Source organism: Myotis daubentonii, chromosome 7 (assembly GCF_963259705.1).
Source record: "Myotis daubentonii chromosome 7, mMyoDau2.1, whole genome shotgun sequence".
In the NCBI taxonomy this organism is placed as follows: Eukaryota; Metazoa; Chordata; class Mammalia; order Chiroptera; family Vespertilionidae; genus Myotis; species Myotis daubentonii.
In genome coordinates, this window is record NC_081846.1 from 45,384,419 (window position 1) to 45,392,648 (window position 8,230).

The 8,230-nt window shown below is 42.1% G+C and overlaps 1 pseudogene; it reads left to right on the forward strand.

Annotated features, from left to right (window-relative positions):
• Positions 1–1,961: 1,961 nt before the first annotated feature.
• LOC132238838 (large ribosomal subunit protein eL32-like) lies at positions 1,962–7,193 on the forward strand (annotated as a pseudogene).
• The last annotated feature ends 1,037 nt before the right edge of the window (positions 7,194–8,230 follow it).

The window sequence follows — 8,230 nt, forward strand, 5'->3', positions numbered from 1 at the left end:
GAAAACTCTAAAATTTAGCAAGTAAGAAGTAGAAACATCTACATAGGAGATACAGACCCAAAAAGGTGTGGGGAGCAGGAGGAGAGAGAATTGGCCTGGAGAACAAGGACCTGCACCTTGTGAAGAGGCCTGCAATCTGGTTGAGCCAAAGTCATCAATGTGCTTTCTCTTTCACGGCCTTTGAGATAATTCTCTTCTCGGACTCACCCTGGTTAAAGACCAATCTTGTCTTCGGTGCCTGGAAATCCAAGCCTACTGGTTTCCTGATTTGGGCAACATAGAGGAGCCACGGAGTCATATTTGACTTGTCTCATCAACACCTCTTCTACCTGATCCACGTTGGTTGCTGTTGCCTGTGTGTCTGCCACTTCATCATAGTCTCACCTCTTTCATATTCCTGAGCACCCATGATGCTGTGACCTCACCTCCTCCCTTCAACCTGTCTTCAGGATCAGGATCAATACCTGCTGCTGGGCTTTTATTCGTGTGATGGATAGCTTTGGGAACTCTTATCTGGGCTGCTTTGCTGTCTGTATCTGATACTCCAAACTGGCCTTCAGCCTAAGAGTCTTAAAAAATGTCCATATTTTACGGAAAGATGGATGATCTTCTCTGTTTCAAATAAGAAGGAAAATCTTTTTATCAGAATGGGAGCAAGAGGGAGTTTTGTTCTGTCTTGTTTCAAGGAGTCCTTGAAGAGCTGTTAATAGATTGTCTTTCTTTCCCTTAATCATGTTTATGCCCCAAACTCAGAACCTGGCTGGGGGCGAGGGGATGAATAATAGCATCCTAGGTCATGAAGTAGGGCTATAAACAGGATCCAAATATCTTTTTGAATATTTGTCACCAGATTTTCTGTCTCTTCTTCTAGGTTCTAGAAACACTGAGTTATCAAGAAATAGCTAAAATATCACCTAGACCAGCCGTGGGCAAACTACGGCCCGCGGGCCGGATCCGGCCTGTTTGAAATGAATAAAACTATTGAAATAAAAGACCATACCCTTTTATGTAATGATGTTTACTTTGAATTTATATTAGTTCACACAAACACTCCATCCATGCTTTTGTTCCGGCCCTCCGTTCCAGTTTAAGAACCCATTGTGGCCCTTGAGTCAAAAAGTTTGCCCACCCCTGACCTAGACACTCAAATTAGACCCCCAGCTGAGATTCTGAACGTTTTCCTCATGATTGCTCATTTTTATAGATCCTCAAGAGCTTTGTTCTTGGGCTTTCAGCTTCAAGGGGGAGAAGAGATGCCATATATTCTACACCAAATAGTCTTTTTCACCCCATCCTCTGCAGATAGCTTTGGGATTTTGTCTAGAGTAAGTTGTTCCCTCATTTCATATTATGGTTCATTCTCAAGCCTGTCTTTCAAAATCTGCCCATTTAATTTAAATTTTAAAATGCTTATCAAAGACCTAAGACATGCAAAGAATAGAGCTAGCTATCAGAAGCTAGAAGCTAGGGGACCCCCCAAAAAAGGGGGTGATGGTGATGAACTTTTGACCTCAAGGAGCTTGTCAAGTATAAGGTAGAAGATAAGTATGAAAATAATTATAATGTGATAGTGTTATCAGAGAGAAAAAAATGAATACCTGTGTAAATTTTGAAGTAGACAAAAAAAGAATATTCAATTCTTAGGCATTTAGAAAAAAGTCCATGATACAGTGGGATTTTATTTGAGTGAAACCTGGAAGGAGTAAGATTTCAAGCATTGGTAGAATTTGACAGGACAGTTTGTTGGTTTAAAAAATAAAGAATTACAGTCTAACTTGGAAGAACTAGGCATGAATATCAATTTTAAACTGATTTATATTGTTTTCCTTTAATACTGCTATAAAAGAATAGATATGTCGTTGAGAAATCTAACTGTAAAGCAAATTTCTGCACAGTACATCAGGGATGCAGCCAGTTCAAAATGTTGTTTTCCCCCTAGTGGCTGACTATTTAAACCTGAAATGCATTTTGGAGGTGGAGAAAATCGAGGAGGTAGGGGAGTGAAAACTGATAGTTTAATTAGAACTTTTAAAGATTTAAAAAATTCAATAAAAATAATTTGAAGAGCTGTGAGAGATGACAAAGTCAGGCAAAAATGTCTGTTTTGACATGTATGCAAACTATATGGGAGGCCACAGATAACCACACCACAAGGCTCCGTCCCTGAGGATGGTGCCCTGAGAGCCTGGAGTGGCAAAGCAAAGCTTATGACTGATTCAGAGCAGGAACAGTTGGGGACATGAGAGGAGCTAACAGCACCACGACAGAGAAGGAAGACAAGTGTTTTGGGTAGAGGTGGGGTGACCATGGGACATTCTATGAATAGGTCAGGGAGGATAAGCTCTGAAGCAAAGACCTATTGGCTTTTAGACTTAGGACATCTCTGTGACCTTCCAGAACGGAAGAGACATGATGTGGGTCAAAAGGATGTCAGAAAAGAGAAAACTGAGATAGCTGATGCTGGCTGCCCTGCCAAGAAGTTTGTCCGTGAAGAAAGTGGGAGCAGAGATAGCTACAGACAGCAGTGCCAACAGCCAGGGACTGGCCTGAATATCATCCATGGGTATAGACCAGGGGTGGGCAAACTTTTTGACTCGAGGGCCACAATGGGTTCTTAAACTGGACCGGAGGGCCGGAACAAAAGCATGGATGGAGTGTTTGTGTGAACTAATATAAATTCAAAGTAAACATCATTACATAAAAGGGTACGGTCTTTTTTTTTTTTAGTTTTATTCATTTCAAACGGGCCGGATCTGGCCCGCGGGCTGTAGTTTGCCCAGGGCTGGTATAGACACTACTTTGTATATGTGCAAGGAAGATGAATGAAAAGACAGAAATGGACAGGGAGTGAAAAGGAGTTAAGGGTCTAGATATCAGGATGGACAGGAAGAGCCAAGAAAGGCGGGGCTGGAGAGGCCGTGATGACACCAAGGTGTTTATGGTACATGACAAGCCACCCTTGCAAGACAAGATAATATTCTCTATTTTACCCTATATGCCTCTGGTTTTAGTTGAAAATTTAGTAGGGAAGTTAACTCCTAAAATAAAGTTCCTTTAAAAAAACACACAGAATAATGAAATAGCATCTAAATTCTGCTTTAGTCGGGTTGATCGGAGAAGTGGAACCACTATGAGTGGTATAAGGGATTCCTCTAGGGATTAGACCTGGCTGGATCCCTGGAGCATGTTGTGCAGTGGCATAAGCCTGCTGTCCCTATGTCTGAGCGTGGACCTGAGGTTAGCAGGGCCAGCAATCAGAACGGGACAGTGGATGTGAAGTGGGAGAGAGGCGAGGACAGATGGGAGTTAGGGAGGAGGAGCTGGAACATGCATGTTTCTCACTGGAACCACTTCACTCTCTCGGCACCTGCAAGCCCGAAACTCCAACAATGGGATGTCTGCAGAGAACTGATGCGAGTCACCAGGAGCCACCACACACCTGCCCAAGAGTCCCCTGGACACTGAAGAAGCTTCAGAGATTGTGGTCCTTCATCCCCAGGTTTGAGAATCACAACTCCAAAGCAATAGTTCCCAAAGCAGCGCTCAGTAAGACCGCCTCAGCTGAATTACCTGGGAACATTTTTCAATGCAAGTGATTCAGTAGATCTGAATGGGTCTGATAATCTGTCACAGCTCAATAGATACTATTTACAATGGTCCACACCCTTCTCTTCCCCCTTATAGCGGGTTGAATGGTGGCTCCCAAAAGACACGACCACATGTTAACCCCCAGAACCTTATTTGGGAAAGGGGTCTTTGCAGGTATAATTAAATTGAGTGTCTTGAAATGATGTCATCCTGGGTTCTCCAGGGGTGCCTAAATCCAATGACAAGGGTCAGACACAGAGGAGAAGGCCATGTAAAGACAAGGCAGAGATTGGGGTTATGCAGCCACAAGCCAAGGAATGTCTGGAGCCACCAAACATTCCTTGGTGAAAGAGGCAAGGAAGGATCCTCCTCTAGAGCCGTCAGAGGTTGTGAGGCCTTTGCAGACCCCTTGGTTTCAGACTTCTGGCCTCCAGAACTGTGAAACAATACATTTCTGTTGTTTTAAGCCATCAGATTTGTGCAATTTGTTGTGGCAGCCATGGGACACTAATATGCACCTTCATGTCTCCTCATGATCCTGCAAATAAAAGTTAATGCCTGGTACAGTAGGGGTTTCCAGGACAGTGTTCCAACATCACAGACAGGCAGCAGCTCTGATGAGCTGGTGGATATGCCTCACCACTTGTTGAATAATTTGCAGAACAGCGTGAATAAAAGTATAAGCATGTTATTGAACACTGTGGAGGTAAACACCAGAAGAGCAATATAAAACAAAAATGGTTTAAAAAATGGTTAGGAGATTAGGCCAGGCAGGAAAGGAAATCTATCTTTTCATTTTGTTCTCCTCTGTACTGTTTGAAATTTTGTTTTCCATGTGCATATTATTTTGAAATCACTAGAAATAAGAAAACACCAGGTAATTCTGATACTCAGACCTATTTGAGAATGCCTGCCCTAAAGAACAGATAAAAGATTTACAAGAGAGTCAACCCAAGGCAAGTGAGGAAACAGATAAGGTAGTTCTGCAAGTTTTCAATCTAGATGATTCTGAGGGTCAAGGAAGAAAGGCCAGGCATCTGAATAACCAGAGGTTACCTGTTTCTAAGCTTCATTGCATTCAGAGCCTTTGTCACTCCTGAGATGGCCATGTTTCAGCCAGGTGTGAGGTCTGGGTTGGGAGGACTATTCATCCATGGGTATAGATGCTACTCTGTATATCATATGTACAGCACATTTGCCTAACTCCTGGGATATGATGAGGAGTGATTATCGCATACCTAAAATCACACTAATATTTATATGAAAAGAAAGTCACACCACAAAGGAAGAAAGTTCATGGTGCATTGTTGTCAGCCCCCATGACCACCAGTAAGGTTTGCCAAAAGTTCTGGTTGCAAAACATTGATTTTATAATAGCAATAAAGTTTATAAATGGCAAAAATATGAGCTTGTGTACTCCTGGGAGATTTTATTACTCATGCTAACTATTAGTCAAAGACAGAGGCTGTGATGTAAGTTACAAAACCTTTTATGAACCAGGAAGATCCCCCAAGAAGAGAGATTCCAGAGAAATGATTTTGCAAAATATCAGGATTTCTTAATCCTTCAATTAAAAAGCCAGACTCCATACCTGGAGCAAAGGTGAAGGTCAGTCAGGATCTTTGTAATAAGGCCAAAATGGAGGGAGACAGGGTTTATTTTAAGGGCTCTCTTACAGTTGGCTGTGTTTGAATCAACAGAAACTTTCAGATTGTGGGATACCTGCAGCTTAATCCCAAGTCTAACAAGCTGTCCTGAACTACTGAGTCATACACTGCTGGAGGGTCCTTGAATTTTGTTGCCTGAACAGAAGCTGTTCAGCGGGTTCTTCCAGGAAGCTTGCTCATTGCTGTTTTTCAGGGTCATTTATGCCATCTCTTTCATTGGCCTGCACTCAATACAAGGGCGACAGGGGACCTCCATTTCTCAGTCTTAGCCTGGTTCCTACCTGGCGTATAGTCTCTCTAGTCTAACTGTGGCTATTCATGAGAAGCTGAATGTACTTAGTATGAGGGAGATGAATCTGTTTGCCTTTTCTCATAATATATCTGCTTCGAACTTCCATAAAATGCATTGTCCACATTCTAACTATAAGTTTTCTTCCCACATAATGTGATGCTGGAAATTAAAAAATAACAATGATACAGCTAATTCTCCCAGTAGGATCCATTGCCATTTTCTTTAGGTAGGACTAAAGGGTTGTCATAGATCCATAAACAAATTGAAGCATGACCCTAAAACTCTAGTGATGGTAGTGAGATTTTTTGTTTTCTATCACCACTACCCCTTCCACTCTCTAAGCATTCATTTCTGCCTTTCTTCCCTCCCTCATACCAGGCCTCCCAAATTTTTAGCTATGTAATTTGAGTGTTCCTGACCCTTCCCTAGCTGGGACTAATTGGCCTTAATCACCTGTCTCTTCTGATTGGTCCAGAAGGGATCACGTGACACAAGTTGGTCTAAGCAGAAGGAAGCTCTGCTAGAGGAAAGCAAATGGATGTTTTCTCCTATAACAGCATGGCTCAGTGGTTGAGCATCGACTTATGAACCAGGATGTCATGGCTTGATTCCCGGTCAGGGCACATGCCTGGGTTGCAGGCTAAATCCCCGTTGTGGGGTGTGCAGGAGGCAGATGGTCAATGATTCTCTCTCATCATTGATGCTTCTATCTCTCTCTCCCTCTCTCTTCCTCTCTGAAACCAATAAAAATACATTTTAAAAGAAAAAGAATTAAGACCTATCTAACTCCAGTAGTTTCTGCCAACCATTCTGCAACAATAGGAGAAACTGATACAGTGCAAGGCAGGGCAGAGAGAAGAAAAGCTGGATGACACTGGTGACATGGTTGAGCTTTTGGACTAATTCTTGCATAAAGCTTTCCATACCTCTGGATTCTCTGCCAATAAGTTTCTTTTGATTATTGAAACCAATTTGAGTTAAGTTTCTCTTACATACAACTAAAAGCTAACTAATACAGTGACCGACACAAAAGTGTCATCCCATTTCATGCAAATCCCTGGGTTTCATCTCCAAGAGGAAGGCTGAAATGTTGGGGCCACCCCTAAATGACCCTCATTTCTAGGAAATTTAAAACACGTCCAAGATTCTCTCCCTTGCCTCTGCCTACAGAGATGGCAGCCATCTTCTACTCAGCTCCATAGGTGCCCTCAGACCCCTCATGAAACTCAACATTATCAAAAAGAGGAGCAGGAAGTTCACCCAGCACCAGTCAGACCCACATGTCAAAATTAAGCGGAACTGGCGGAAACCCAGAGGCCTTGACAACAAGGTGCGCAGAAGATTCAAAGGCCAGATCTTGATGCCCAACGTGGGATATGGGAGCAACAAGAAAACAAAACACATGCTGCCCAGTGGCTTTTGAAAGTTCCTGGTCCACAGTGTCAAGGAGCTTGAAGTGCTGCTGCTGTGCAACAGATCTCACTGTGCTGAGGTTGCTCACAACATCTCCTCAAAGAGCCACAAAGCCATTGTGGAAAGAGCAGCCCAGCTGGCCATCAGAGTCACCAGTCCCAATGCCAGGCTGCGCAGTGAAGAAAATGAATAGACAGATTGTGTGCACATTGTATCTATATTAATAAAACCATAAAATTATGCCATCTGGCATTTCAAACAAAAACACAAAACAAAAAAGAAAAACAAAACACTTCCAGAAATCTATGCACAGAATTTTAGGTTAGGATTTGAGTTTTAGATGAATCTGCCATCTCCAAGATTCCTTGGTATTTACTGAACAAGGCTCCAACCATCTGGAGGGGGGACAGCCCAGGACACCCTCGCTTCTCTAGGATCATTGGGCGTAAGGATGAAATCTGACCGCTGCCCAAGAAAAGTCATGGTCACACCAGGGTTTGGGCAGAATTAGGGCAACTTCCTCTACAACCACTCGTCTCCTTGCATTTGCTCTTCTGCTTCCTAGCGGCATTGAGTGAGTATTTACAAATCGGCGGGATAAAACAATCCATGATTCAGAGTTCCTTCACTTTACCACTAAGAGTTCTGTGAGAAGAAGAACCACAGAGGGATCCAAGAAAACATTACTACAGGGTCAGTCTGTGAACACAAGGTACTTCAAAATCTTTTCGATGGGTTTTGAGTATATGGTTCAATAATACATTTACCTATTTATACCTTACCTCCAAAAATTACTTGAAGTGGCATTAAAAATACATAGGATAGATAGGATTAAGTAAATAGATGGAGCCAAACAATATAAAAGTAAAGATAGGAAAATAAAATAAACATAAGGTATATAAAACTATTTTGTAATATTTATGCAGTTGATATTGATGGACAACATATTTGTCTCTGACCTCTCAAATTAGCCAAAGCAAAGAAGGAAACATACCTCTAAAGATTCACAAAGTCCAATATATTTTTTTAAAGAAAGAAAAGAAAGGAAACAAGCAAAAGTAGTTACACAGGAAAGGACAGTTTTCCTGAAAAAAATTCTCTCTTACATGAATTTATGGAAGGGACATGGTGCTACAGAAAACCTCCAGGAACAAATTTTGGAAAACATGTCAACATTGCTGATAGGATAACCTCACAGCACTCTTTAGCAAGCTCAGTTCTAAGGGGCAAATCAAATGCTTTCTGGTCAGGGTACATGGCTCTTTAATTA